Source organism: Magnolia sinica, chromosome 3 (genome assembly GCF_029962835.1).
Source record: "Magnolia sinica isolate HGM2019 chromosome 3, MsV1, whole genome shotgun sequence".
Taxonomy (NCBI): Eukaryota; Viridiplantae; Streptophyta; class Magnoliopsida; order Magnoliales; family Magnoliaceae; genus Magnolia; species Magnolia sinica.
In genome coordinates this window covers 10,014,644-10,027,752 of record NC_080575.1, presented here as the reverse complement: position 1 = coordinate 10,027,752, position 13,109 = coordinate 10,014,644, and the positions used below count along the sequence as shown (strand labels likewise).

The 13,109-nt window shown below is 38.9% G+C and overlaps 1 pseudogene; it reads left to right on the top strand.

Annotated features, from left to right (window-relative positions):
- The first annotated feature begins 9,048 nt into the window (after positions 1-9,048).
- LOC131239478 (uncharacterized) overlaps positions 9,049-13,109 on the top strand; it is a 29,811-nt pseudogene continuing 25,750 nt past the window's right edge.

Genomic DNA, 13,109 nt, shown 5'->3' with positions numbered 1-13,109 from the left:
TAGAGAAAAATGTATAAAATTATATATATATCTATAATAATATATATATTATAAATATATTATAATATGATATATGCCCATAAAATCCTTTATGGATTAAGGAATCGATCATAAAAATGTCCGACTCAAATAACTCCTGTTGTTAATATATGATGGTAGGTTCATCCACAAAATTTTGGCATTATATACCTAACTATATTTCACATAATACTTAAGAGGTCAGGCAAGTAAAAATAAAAAGGTTCGTAACTTTGTTTTAAATAATTTTATATAGTATTATATTTTGGTATATAATATTGTATTATATATCACCACATGATATATATTATTATAGTGTAAATTAATAATGATTTAAATTAAGTTGCGGTTATAAATCATATATTATAATATAATTTATATATTAGTTTTATATAAAAATTGTATAATCATTATATTATATAAATATAATGTTTTATATCTTACATTATAAATAAAATTGGTAAACGACATGTTATATATTGATCCCATTATAACTATTACAAATATCATGTAAACATTATATAAATTTATAAATATTTTTAAATTGATAAATATAACATATGGTATAAACATAATTTAATTTATATAACATCCAAAGTTATAATTACTTTATAATATTATATATCATATATGTGAAAACTATGTATAGGTCAGCTATATTAATAATTTTTCGTTATAAATTTTCTAATATATATATTAATAACATTTAATATATAATTTTGTATTATATAAATTGTTATATATACAAATATATAATCGATGTAGTATAATCAATTCTTATAATATCAGATATATTTGTATTTTTAGTTATGAAATTGATATGTTTTTGCATTTAATGTAATACATATCCTTTATATAATGTATGTTAGATAGATATAGGTCATATAAAGATTATATAATATCATATAAATATTATAACTGTAATTATGATTGAAATATATACCTATTATATTCTATACATATAAAAATGAATTGAGGATTTATATCATTTACTTATAAAATTACTTACAATAATATTATAAGTTATAATGAGATATAAAACATTATAATATTTCAATAAACATTGTAATTACTATAAAATCTATATTTTATGTTGTATATTTATATTTTTAATATCTTAAAATTACCATTTTAATGATTATCATAAAATAATGTATAATATATATTACATAGATATTAATAATATATCTGTAATTATTAATAAAATATATATTAATTTATTATAATCATAAAAGGTATAGATAACATACTTTAAAGTTTTATTGTCTATTATCTTATAATTAGTTTATTAAAATATTAAAATATAATATTTGTTATATTTTAATATTGGACTTGATATACCATTATCTTAATCACATTATAATGTTATATAATTTTTATTATTTAAAAATGTTAATATATAATTTATAAATTGATAGTATGTAGTATCGCAGGCTATGGAGTCCATCATAAGGGACTTCTATCCAAACCAATCACATACCTAAATTTAAATAGATAGACTCAATGTGGTAAATCCTGATCTCAGGTTAGTCGTGCGCCCCGACCGAAATCGTAGTCATTGCGAAGGTACATGTAATAAACAGTTGTGCACCACCAACCCGACTGGATAGTAAATGAATGAATGAATTTGCAACTCCTGCACAATAAGTCCACATATAAGTATTGTACATTTCTGGAATCATATTATAATAATGTATAATATGATATTTTAAAACTAATATGCAAACTGAATTTTCAACTAATAGATAATGTGAACGTTATTGCAAACTAGGAGTTATAATTAATTTAAGTATATATTTTTATAACTAGCTATTACAACATAGTTTTCAACATGATAACTAAATACGACACTCTGATCTATATCTATCATTAACCTCAAAGGCGTGCCCTAACACAATGTAATGACAATTCAAAATATCTTGTTATCTTACTTAGGTGATTTGATTTGCTAAAGATAAGACACATTGATAACACCAGCTTCGTCCATCCGTTGCACATCAACGTGATCTCATACATTTCCCACCATGGCCTCATGTCCTCTATATACTTACGCATCTCTGCCACTTCATCATTTATGTAAGGGCCTAAAATCTCATGTGGCGCAAGAGGCTTCACATCTATGCCCACACACTTCATGAATCATATTCTTGAAGTGTGATTTTGCAGCTGCATGAGCTGGCACATGGCTATAAATAGACCACTTAGAAGTGAATTTTTTTCATCATCTCTCTCACATTCCTCTTGCTCCAAATATACTTTAGCCGCTTTTGCGTCCCTTTATTTCATATAATGCCTGATTTGCAGGTGCATCCGACAGTCTGACACAATGTGCAGTGTACGCTGGGCTCCCCTCACCTCTCATATGACCCCCATTACCTCTAATGGACTCACCCATCTACTACTGCTATCCTGCCCCATTGTCGTAACCAACCTCTCGTGTAAATTGCTTGAAAGTATGCTTAGACAACTCCCACTGTCTTATCTGATTGTCATCTCACTCCTTCAAGAACTTGTAAACTATCCCTTTGTACCCGAGGTCATTACCGACATCCTACTGAATTGTCCCAAGACCATAGTATGTCAATGGTTACGTAACAGCTGTTACGTGATGGTAACAGTTATATAACCATTACATGTTGAACAGCCATAACGGCTGTTACAGAAAAAATGTCCCATAATAGTCCTGAAACAGATTGTTTTTTTTTTCCATTAAAAAAGAGAGAAAAAAAGACAGTAATGGCTGTTACGGCTCGTATTGTAACGGTAATGGCGGTTATAGCCACCGCTACCATTATGGAACACCTTGTCCATGAGCCAGTATTGGACACTCCGTCCTCCCTAAACTCCTTACGTGTAGCCCACTTGATGCAGGACAACTAACCACTTGCTCTAAAATCTCAAACTGATAGAGCGTGGCGAATCAATCCCTTTATTTCAAAGCTCAGGCCCCACTTCCCATGGGTTATGACGCAGGGGAGGACGTGAGGTCGAGCACTGTCTTCCTCAAGAGGATAACTATTCTGAATCCATGGAACTTCTCTGGACTCCTCACAGAGACTTCTCGAATCCACGAGGAAAGAAAGCAGAAAATAGAAATAAATTCTAATAAATTCAAAATTGATTAATGAATGAATAAAAATGAGTTCACAACCCTTTAAATAGGGGTACCAAGCAATGAGAAAGAAATTAGAATTAAACTACAACTAAAACTCCTAGAATTCGCGACTTACTATAAATAGTAAACTTACTATTTATAGATGGTCGTGATGTCTACTAGTGCGCAAGGTTTTCGGCCAAAAATAGTAAGTGTCCTATTTGGCTTCACCAAACCGTTCTCCTAATTATTCTAAGTTCTTTTCACATTGGGCGCAACTCCTAAAGCCCGACGGATGAAGAGTTATAATCAAACTAAAACTTACTATTTATAGTAAAAACGAAATTAAAATAGGGAAACGATCGTCGATCCAGGGGTTTTTCGCAAATCTGGCTTTCGTAACCCAGTATAGCGGGGTTGGTTGGCTAAAGTAGCTCGTTCTACCCCAAATCATATATTTTACGTCAGATAACTCATTCCGGATTGTGAGATACGCCCGATCTAAGGTCCGACGGTCCGGATCACTTCTGTCGTCGACCGGGCCTTTTATGATCCATCTTGGCCATGAAACTGTCCACGACCCACTCTACATCAGTCCCCTCCACTTCAAAAGAACTCGTCCTTGAGTTCTCATCTGCGCTGGTTCATGATACTCGGTCAGGTCCGCGACGTTGAAAGTCCGTGAGATCGCCATGTCATCTGGAAGATCAACAATATAAGCATTGTCATTGATCTTTCGGATGATTGGTACCGGTCCAATCTTTTTATTCTTCAACTTATTGTACGTTCCGGTTGGAAATCGTTCTTTGGGCAGATGGACCATTACTTGGTTACCCACCTCGAACACTTTTTGTTGCCGATGCTTGTTCGCTTGTTCCTTGTACTTTTCGTTTGAGGCATGTAGCTTGGCTTGTACCTCCGCATGAATGCCCATGATCTTGTCATCCATATGTTCTGCTGCAATGCACATGCCTGGGAGCTTGGGCAGAGGGACCAAGTCTAGTGTGTGGCGAGGTAGTCGTCCGTAAATAACCTGGAACGGGGATTTCCCTGTTGAGCGATTCACCATGTTGTTGAATGCAAACTTCGCTTGAGACAAATTCAAATCCCACTGCTTCGGTTTTTCTCCTGAAATACATCGAAGGAGGTTTCCCAACGTAGGATTCACAACCTTAGTTTGACCATCAGTCTGTGGGTGGTAGGCGCTGCTGAACTGAAGTCATGTATCGAATCGAGTCCACAAAGTCTGCAAAAAGTGGCTTATGAACTTCGTGTCACGGTCAGAAGTAATAGTCTTGGGAACCTCGTGTAGCCGCACAACTTCTCTGAAGAATAGATTCGCCACGTGCATTGTATCGAGAGTCTTCTTGCATGGAATAAAGTGCGTCATCTTAGAGAAACGATCTACTACCACGAATACCGAATCCATGTCGTGTTGTGTTCGTGGGAGACCAAGCACGAAGTCCATAGATAAATCCTCCCAAGGGCCGTCAGGCATGGGTAACGGAGTGTAGAGGCCCGTATTATAAGATTGCCTCTTGGAGATCTAACAAATACAACAACGTTGGACTGCCTTTCCCACATCACGTACCAATTGCAGCCAGTAATACCATTCTTCCACAAGAGCTCGCGTCTTGTCTCGCCCAAGGTGTCTACTAAAGCCACCTCCATGTAGCTCTTAGATTATTTGTTCCCTTAACGAATTGTTCGAGATGCACAGTCGATTTCCCTTGAAAAGAAATCCGTCTTGCATATGTAAGTCACCGGGGTGACCTTCTTGACATCTAACCCATGCGTCCTTGAAATCGTCGTCATTGGCATATATGTCTTTGAGGCGCTCGAACCTGACAACCTCATTGTTGATAGTGACTAACAAAGTTGCACGACAACTCAATGCATCAGCTACTTTGTTCTGTTGCCCTGACTTGTGTTTGAATGCGAACGTGAATTCTTGCAAAAACGAGATCCATCTAGCATGCACACAGTTAATGTTAGCTTGACTATTAATGAATTTGAGAGCTTGATGGTCCGTGTAAAGTATGAATTCCCTTTAAATCAAATAATGTCGCCAGTGTCGTAGTGCCTGGACCACCGCGTATAACTCGATCTCATATGTAGACCACTTCTTACGTGCATCGCTAAGTTTCTCACTATAGAAGGCTATCGGTCTACCTTCTTGAACAAAACTCCTCAAATTCTAACATATGAGGCATCACATTTGACTTCAAACAGTTTGTCGAAGTTGGGAAGTACAAGAACCAGGGTCGTAGATAATCTGCGCTTGATTTCAGCAAAGTTCCTGTCGGCTTTGTCAGTCCACTGAAACTGCCCTTTCTTCATGCAATTTGTGATTGGTGACATAGTGGTACTGATATTTTTCATGAACCGACGATAGAATGTCGCCAGTCCATGAAAACTTCGCACTTCGTGAATATTTGTGGGAATCGGTCATTCTCTGATTGCCTTTACCTTTTTCTCATCCACCCGAATGCCCGTGGATGTTACGATAAAACCCAGAAACAACAGGCTATCAGTCATGAAGTTGCACTTTTTTAAATTGAGATACAGTTTATTTTTAGTGAGCACTTGAAGGACCTTCTTGAGGTGTTCCATATAAGTGGTTTCGTCTTGACTGTATATCAGAATATCATCGAAATAAACCATATCGAACCGCCCAATGAAAGATTTCAGAACTTAGTTCATCAATCTCATAAATGTGCTAGGCACATTTGAAAGACCAAAGGGCAAGACCATCTATTCGTATAATCATTCCTTGGTCTTAAAGGCCGTTTTCCACTCATCACCCTGCCGTATTCGAATCTGACGATAGCCGCTCCTTAGGTCCAATTTAAAGAATATTTTTGCACCCTCTAGCATGTCCAGCATATCGTCCAACCATGGTATAGAAAACCTGTATTTTATGGTGATTTTGTTGATGGATCGGCTATCGACATACATGCACCAACTCCCATCTTTCTTTAGAGTTAATAGAGCTAGTACAACACATGGACTCATGCTTTCTCGAATAAGACCCTTACGGATCAACTCTACTTGTCCCTGCAGAATCTCACACTCATTCGGACTCATTCGATAATGAGGATGATTAGGTAAAATGGACTCAGGGACAAAGTCGATATGGTGTTGGATATCCCACATGGGGGGTAACTCATCAGAAAGGTCATCGGGCCAGATTTCTTTGAATTCATGTAGCAGGGGCCTTAGTCCTTCAAAGATGATGGCAGGCTCGAGTTCTTCCCCTTTTACAATTAATGTATAAGTCTGTCCTGTTTCTTTGGATTCTTCCACGAATTCCCGTATGGTTAAGAGAAAACGGCCCTCCACTTTAGAAGTTTCAGGTGGTCCCTCTGGATCCATAGGGGCCAATATGGTCTTCCGGCTATCCTTGACGAAGATATATATGTTATCTCGCCCTTTATGAGTGGCGTCACGGTCAGATTGTCAGGGCCGACCGCGTAGTATGTGACATGCTTCCATGTCAACCACATCGCATACTACTTCATCCTTATAATGTTTGTTAAGTGAAAATGATATGGTGCACCGTTCAGTTACCTTTGTTTCGCTAACCTTCTTAATCCAACCGATTGTATATGGAGAGGGATGACGCTCCGTTTTCAATTATAATTTTTCCACCATGACTTTGGAGACGATGTTCTCGCTGCTCCTACTGTCAATGATCACGTCACAAACCTTTCAATTTACCGTACACCTAGTGCGGAAGATGTTATGCCGTTGTGGATGCACTTCCTTTCTTGGTGCATATAATAGTCGTCTCACGACGAGCGACTCGCCGTGATCTTGCTAAACCTAATCTAAATCATCTGCCTCATCCTCAGTGGTATGATCCTGTTCTTCAATATCTGGATCTTCATAAGCGTTATCAGCATTACCATCATTGATGGCGAGGTTTGTCACTTTTTACTGGGGATAAGTATTTGATAGGTGGCCACAACGATAACAATTGTCAGGCCTTGGCCGAGCATAGGGGTTTGGGATTCTACTTGGACCAACAGCAGTCGATACGCCCCTTTGGGGTCTAGCTTGCCCACTTCCCTGATCTCGGTTCTCAGATGTAGGAGGTTGAGTGCATGCTCCTACGGGCTCTTTCCCCTTGGGCTGTGCAGTTCCCTAGGGCAGACCTGCCACAGGGATTCTTGCAGTAGGATAGGTCCGTATGTTAGGACGTTCAAGTTGCGCTTCTGCCCGAGTAGCCAATTTGATCGCATCATTCATTGTCTAGACAGACTGTATCTGGACCCGATCCTGGATAGCCATACACAATCCACAGTTGAATCGGGCGACTTGCTGCAATTCAGTCTCGATCAAATCGTTATGTGCTAGCAGGCAGTAAAATTCTTCTGCGTATTCTCTCACTGATCGACTACCCTGTCGACAATTTTGGTATTGTTGGAATAATACCTGATCGTAATTGCTAGGGAGGAATCGGGTATGTAGTAGCTGCTTCATCCGCTGCCAAGTGTGGATTGGTGCTTTCATCTGCCTGGTTCGCGCGAGTTGCAGTTGTTCCCACCAAGCTGAAGCTCCTTCTTTCAACTTTTAAGCCACAAGCTTGATCTTCTTTGCTTCAGGGATGTTACTCGAAAAATCGCTCAACTTCAGAAAGGCAATCGAGAAAATCCTCAATGTGTAGTTGGTCATTAAAGCTAGGAATATCAACCCGCATCTTGAATTCTCGATCCGTTCGATCTACTCGATTGCCGCCATGTCTAGGGTGTTGGAAGATTATGTCGTCGATTTCCTCCTCACTGGAGCCCCCTTCCTCAGGAATGACCCTTGGATGTACTGCCGGTACTATCCTGCGATCAGGGCGATTACGAGTTTTAACAATTGGCGGTGGAGGATTACCACCAGGAACACGGAGTTGCCTTAGGGTCTGTTTGGATGCCTATAAGTTGGGTAAGTGGGAAGTGACTTACAGGGAAGTCACTTACAGGTGGTGTTTGGGGGAGAAAAATCACCTGTAAGTAACTTACAACCTGTAAGTCACTTATAGGCAAATCTACCAAAAAACTGCAGGGGGATGGGGGTGGGAAGTCACTTCCCTGTAAGTCACTTACAGGCTCAACGTCAGATTTTTAAAAAGAGGGGAAGAGGGAGAAACGCACCAACCCACCAAATCTCTCTGTCTCTGCAATCTCTCGCTGCAGTTACTGCCTTCCGTCTCTTCTCCTCCTAAAACGGTAGGGTTTCATCTACCCTTTTTTTCTCCTTTGAAAACGGGAGTGGTTTGACGTTACTCTATAAGGCACCTGCGTATTTTTTCACGTGTCATGGGCCTCTAATCCCAACAGACCATGTGATGCGGCATCCCATGAAACTGTCAGGGACTGTGGCCTGTGGTTGGTGATCCTGTAGATCGTTTATCTGGTTGGTCTCACTGTGGCATGTGGTTGATGATCCTGTGATGTAGTCGCAGTGTTGGTGAATCTCTTAGATTGCACAGTTAGAATGCAAGTAATTTAACAATCTACATCAGTGTTGGTGAATATCTTAGATCCTGAGCATCAAACTCCTCATTAGAGAATGAGAAAAACTTTGATGATAGAGTGGGATTGATGATGTGCTGGCCCTTGGAAATTACATCAGATTGCACAGTTGGAATGCAAGTAATTTAATTATTAGATTTTCTATTAATGTTTTTAAGTTTATTCTCAATGCTTCAATTTAGTTATTACTCCATATTATAGATTTTTTGAATTCATGGGCCCACTTTTATAGCCCACTTGATGATTGGTTTAGCTTAATAATTATCTCAAATATTCATCTTGATGGGCTTAACAAAATAACATATTTGATCCCATGTTTTTTTATATGATTATAACAATTTAGAACGATTCCCCAATCTAAGCTATGCTCAATATGAATATATAGCTTTCTACCTGTAAGTAACTTACAGGTTATCCAAACAGAAAAAGTAACTTACCTGTAAGTGATTTACAACTTACATCCAAACAGGTTACCTGTAAGTAACTTTCACCTGTAAGTCACTTACAGGTAAGTCACTTACAACTTAAAAGAACTTATAGGCATCCAAACAGGCCCTTAGGTTTTCTGCCAAGAGATCCGCTATGCAATCGATGGAAGCTTGTAGCCCTTGTATGGCTTGCTGATTCTCTCATTGCGCTACTTCGAAAGCTGCCGCCATTAAAGGTAAATTCCTTGGAGCACCGCCCATGGGATTGTTGCCCGACCCGTCGTTAGAAGCCATCGATCCGAGGAGAAACCTCGCTCTGATACCAAACTGACGCAGGGGAGGACGTGAGGTCGAGCACCGTCTTCCTCAAGAGGATAACTATTCCAAATCTACGGAACTTCTCTGGACTCCTCACAAAGACTTCTCGAATCCACGAGAAAAGAAAGCAGAAAATAGAAATAAATTCTAATAAATTTGAAATTGATTAATGAATGAATAAAAACGAGTTCACAACCCTTTAAATAGGGGTACCAAGCAATGGGAAAGAAATCAGAATCAAACTACAACCAAAACTCCTAGAATTCGCGACTTACTATAAATAGTAAACTTACTATTTATAGACGGTCGTGATGTCTACTAGTGCGCAAGGTTTTCGGCCAAAAATAGTAAGTGTCCTATTTGGCTTCACCAAACCGTTCTCCTAATTATTCTAAGCTCTTTTCACGTTGGGCGCAACTCCTAAAGCCCAACGGATGAAGAGTTATAATCAAACTAAAACTTACTATTTATAGTAAAAATGAAAGTAAAATAGGGAAACGACCGTCGATCCAGCGGTTTTTCGCAAATCCGGCTTGCGTAACCTGGCATAGCAGGGTTGGTTGGCTAAAGTAGCTCGTTCTACCCCAAAATCATACATTTTACGTCAGATAACTCATTCCGGATTGCGAGATATGCCCGATCTAAGGTCCGACGGTTCAGATCACCTCTGTCGTCGACCGGGCCTTTTCTGATTCATCTTGGCCATGAAACTGTCCGCGACCCGCTCTACATCAGGTTAGGTCCCGGCCGAACCCCCCCTCCCTTCGTGGGCACATGGGTCTCGCCTCACGCCGCCCACCCAAATTGTGCCCCTGCATCCCACAGGCCACCCCACTCGAGCCCGGTGTGAAAATGCCCCTACATTACCACTCCTCTCTCACCTTCACTCCAGTACACAATGCTTCCTTCAACATGAAGAAGCTTCTTGTAGTGCCTAAAATTCTTTTAATTCAATTCACATTTTGAAAAGATCCATTTTTTTTTTCTTCAAAGAACAGTTATCAAGTAATTGTACATAAAATCCCATAATTCAAGTGAAAAGTGTTTTAAGGACATGAAAACCATTGCCGAGCTTAAGCCATTTTATAAAAATTCACCTCGATCACTCAAAAAGAGTCCCCTTAAATAATTGTAAAGAACTATAAAACAGTTTCCTGAAATTTGGGATCCTATTGTCATGCAAGTGTAGAATCATTACAGTGGAGATTCAAGTATTAGAGTGTTTGAAGTGTCTTGAAAGAACCAAACAGTTCTTCATGCAGGGTTTTTTTTATATATTATTTTTTTAATGTTCAAATTGCCGATGGCTGATGTGTGGATTAGCAACCAATTGATAATTTCACTCTCTGATAGACCTTTCTTCTCACTCAACATGCTACTGATCGTCTCCTTCAACAATATTTGCTGGACACCAATACTTAGTAGTTTCTATTCACACTGTGAAAATAAGGACGCTGTACTTAGAATGATCTGTCAGCTTATCGTCATGGGCATATTTCTTATTACTTCGAATCCTTCAACAAATCTCGACTGGGAGGAGGTTCTCTCAGCTGGACGGGCCCTGTGAATAGAGTCGCCTTTACTTTGAGATGAGGAAACACATTGTGCATGCGTATATTGTTAGCATTTTGTCCCAATCAAGTTTGTGCACTTCTACAGGTGGTCAATCCTCGAAAGACCTATGGGCTTGCAGCTGATATTTGGAGCCTTGGTTGCAGTGTCTTAGAGATGTTAACCCGTACTCATCCCTACTCTCAATTTGAATGGGTGAGTAATGTATCTTCAATAAGTTATGATATTTTCGTGTGATATGAGTCTAGCCAATTTCTTTTGCTCCTTGCACTAATTTACTTGTTCATGGATATCACAGCATACTTTAGGATGTAATAGTAAAACAGTCCTTTCTTTTTCTGTGAGATTCTATTTGGTTTTTATTTGAATTGCGTCTTACCTGGATCAAAAGCAACACTTTTCTGGCTTCTGCAAACTTCTAGCTTCTGATTGAGTAGTACAAATTATAAAACATTGAGGAAACTGTTGATTTAAAGCTACAATTACCTAGAGTAATCAGTTTCATTTTGGTAACCTTAAGATTTAAAATTAACAGTTCTATGGCATTAATTGCAGTAAAATTGCTGGTCTATTCACAAAACTGATGCCACCTTATGCATGCCTCAGATGTTGCATACATGTGACACGTTTACTGGTGTGGATGTTAACTAAGCATTCGCCGGGGTGGATACTAAGTGTGTTGAAGAACCTGTTATAGCCTCTTATATCTTGATTGAAACATTTTTACTATGGACCAGCACCTCTCCAAAATTTTGTTAACCAGGTTCCACTAGGGAGTGCTGAAAAAGTAATATGCAACTTGTCATTCTCAGAGTTTTTGATTGGTTAATGTTGTCTATGCATCCAAGGACTGAGATGCCGACATTAGAAGGCTCTTACATACTCTCTTGTCAACTTCTTCTTCTTCTTTTTAAGTGATGTGCAAACGTATTTTTGTAAGCTGTATGCAAAGTGGGAAATTGAGCCCTTGAAACTGATCTTTCTTCTGAAGAGAGAAATGTCAACACGCATATCCTAGTCCCTGCTGAAGCATTCACAGGACAACTGGAAGCAGATGGTATATTAGCTTTGCACTGGTTTCCTTCAGAATCCATTCTTCTTATGATCGAAAGAAGTCTCCAATCAAAACTCAGCAATCAGCATTGCACCAAAAAATTTGGACTTTCTATTCCTTATCTGCAACTTGGTTCAGAACTTAAACACTGATTGGTTCAGACTGAAGCTTAATTGGAAATCTGGGCGTCCGGATCAGTGGAGTTGTAAGAGATGGAAATGGTGAACTGAAAACCATCATGCTTGGGGCCTTCCAGTGTTAGGGTTGATACTCTTTAAAGAATTTATTTTAAATAGCTTCGCCATGTAGTGTGTAGCTCATGCTATGTAGTATAGCTTAATAAAAGTTAGTTAATCTTTTCAATGATTTTAGTCAATCTTTTCAACAATTTTAATAAAATAATATAAGCAATAGTATTAAATCAGTTAAGTTGCCTCTTTCTTTACCTTTATGCTTAATCTTTGCTTATTTTTTCTATTATTTTAGGTTGTGTTTGGTTGCATCAAATATCATTAAATTTCATTATTAATCAGATACAAAATATCATAAAATTTCGCGATATTTGGGCAACTAAGCACAACTTTAATTAAAAATCTAAAAGAAGCAATCCCCGCCCACCTCAAGTGTGCCCCTGCAACCCACAGGCCACCCCACTCGAGCCCGGTGTGAAAATGCCCCTGCATTAATTACCCCCGGTGAGGAGTCTTGAACACGAGACCTCCCCTATGATACCACTTTGATGTAGGACAACTAATCACTTGCTCTAAAAACTCGAACTGATAGAGTATTGCGAATCAATCCCTTTATCTCATAGCCCAGGCCCCACATTCTATGCGTTAGGACCTTGGCCGAACCCCCCTCATGGCCCTCACATCACATGGGTTCCGCCTCACACAAGCTACCTACTTTACACAGGCCGCCCACCCCGAGTGTGCCCTTGCATCCCACATGCCACCCCACTCAAGCCCGGTGTGAAAATGCCCCTTCATTACCTTTTTGTTGGGCTAATTGAAACTCTATCTTCTCCCTAGCTCCAAACCAGGTTTACGATCCAGGTCCTAAAATTGTGCTTTTCCCCTTTTTGGTTCAAGTACATGTTA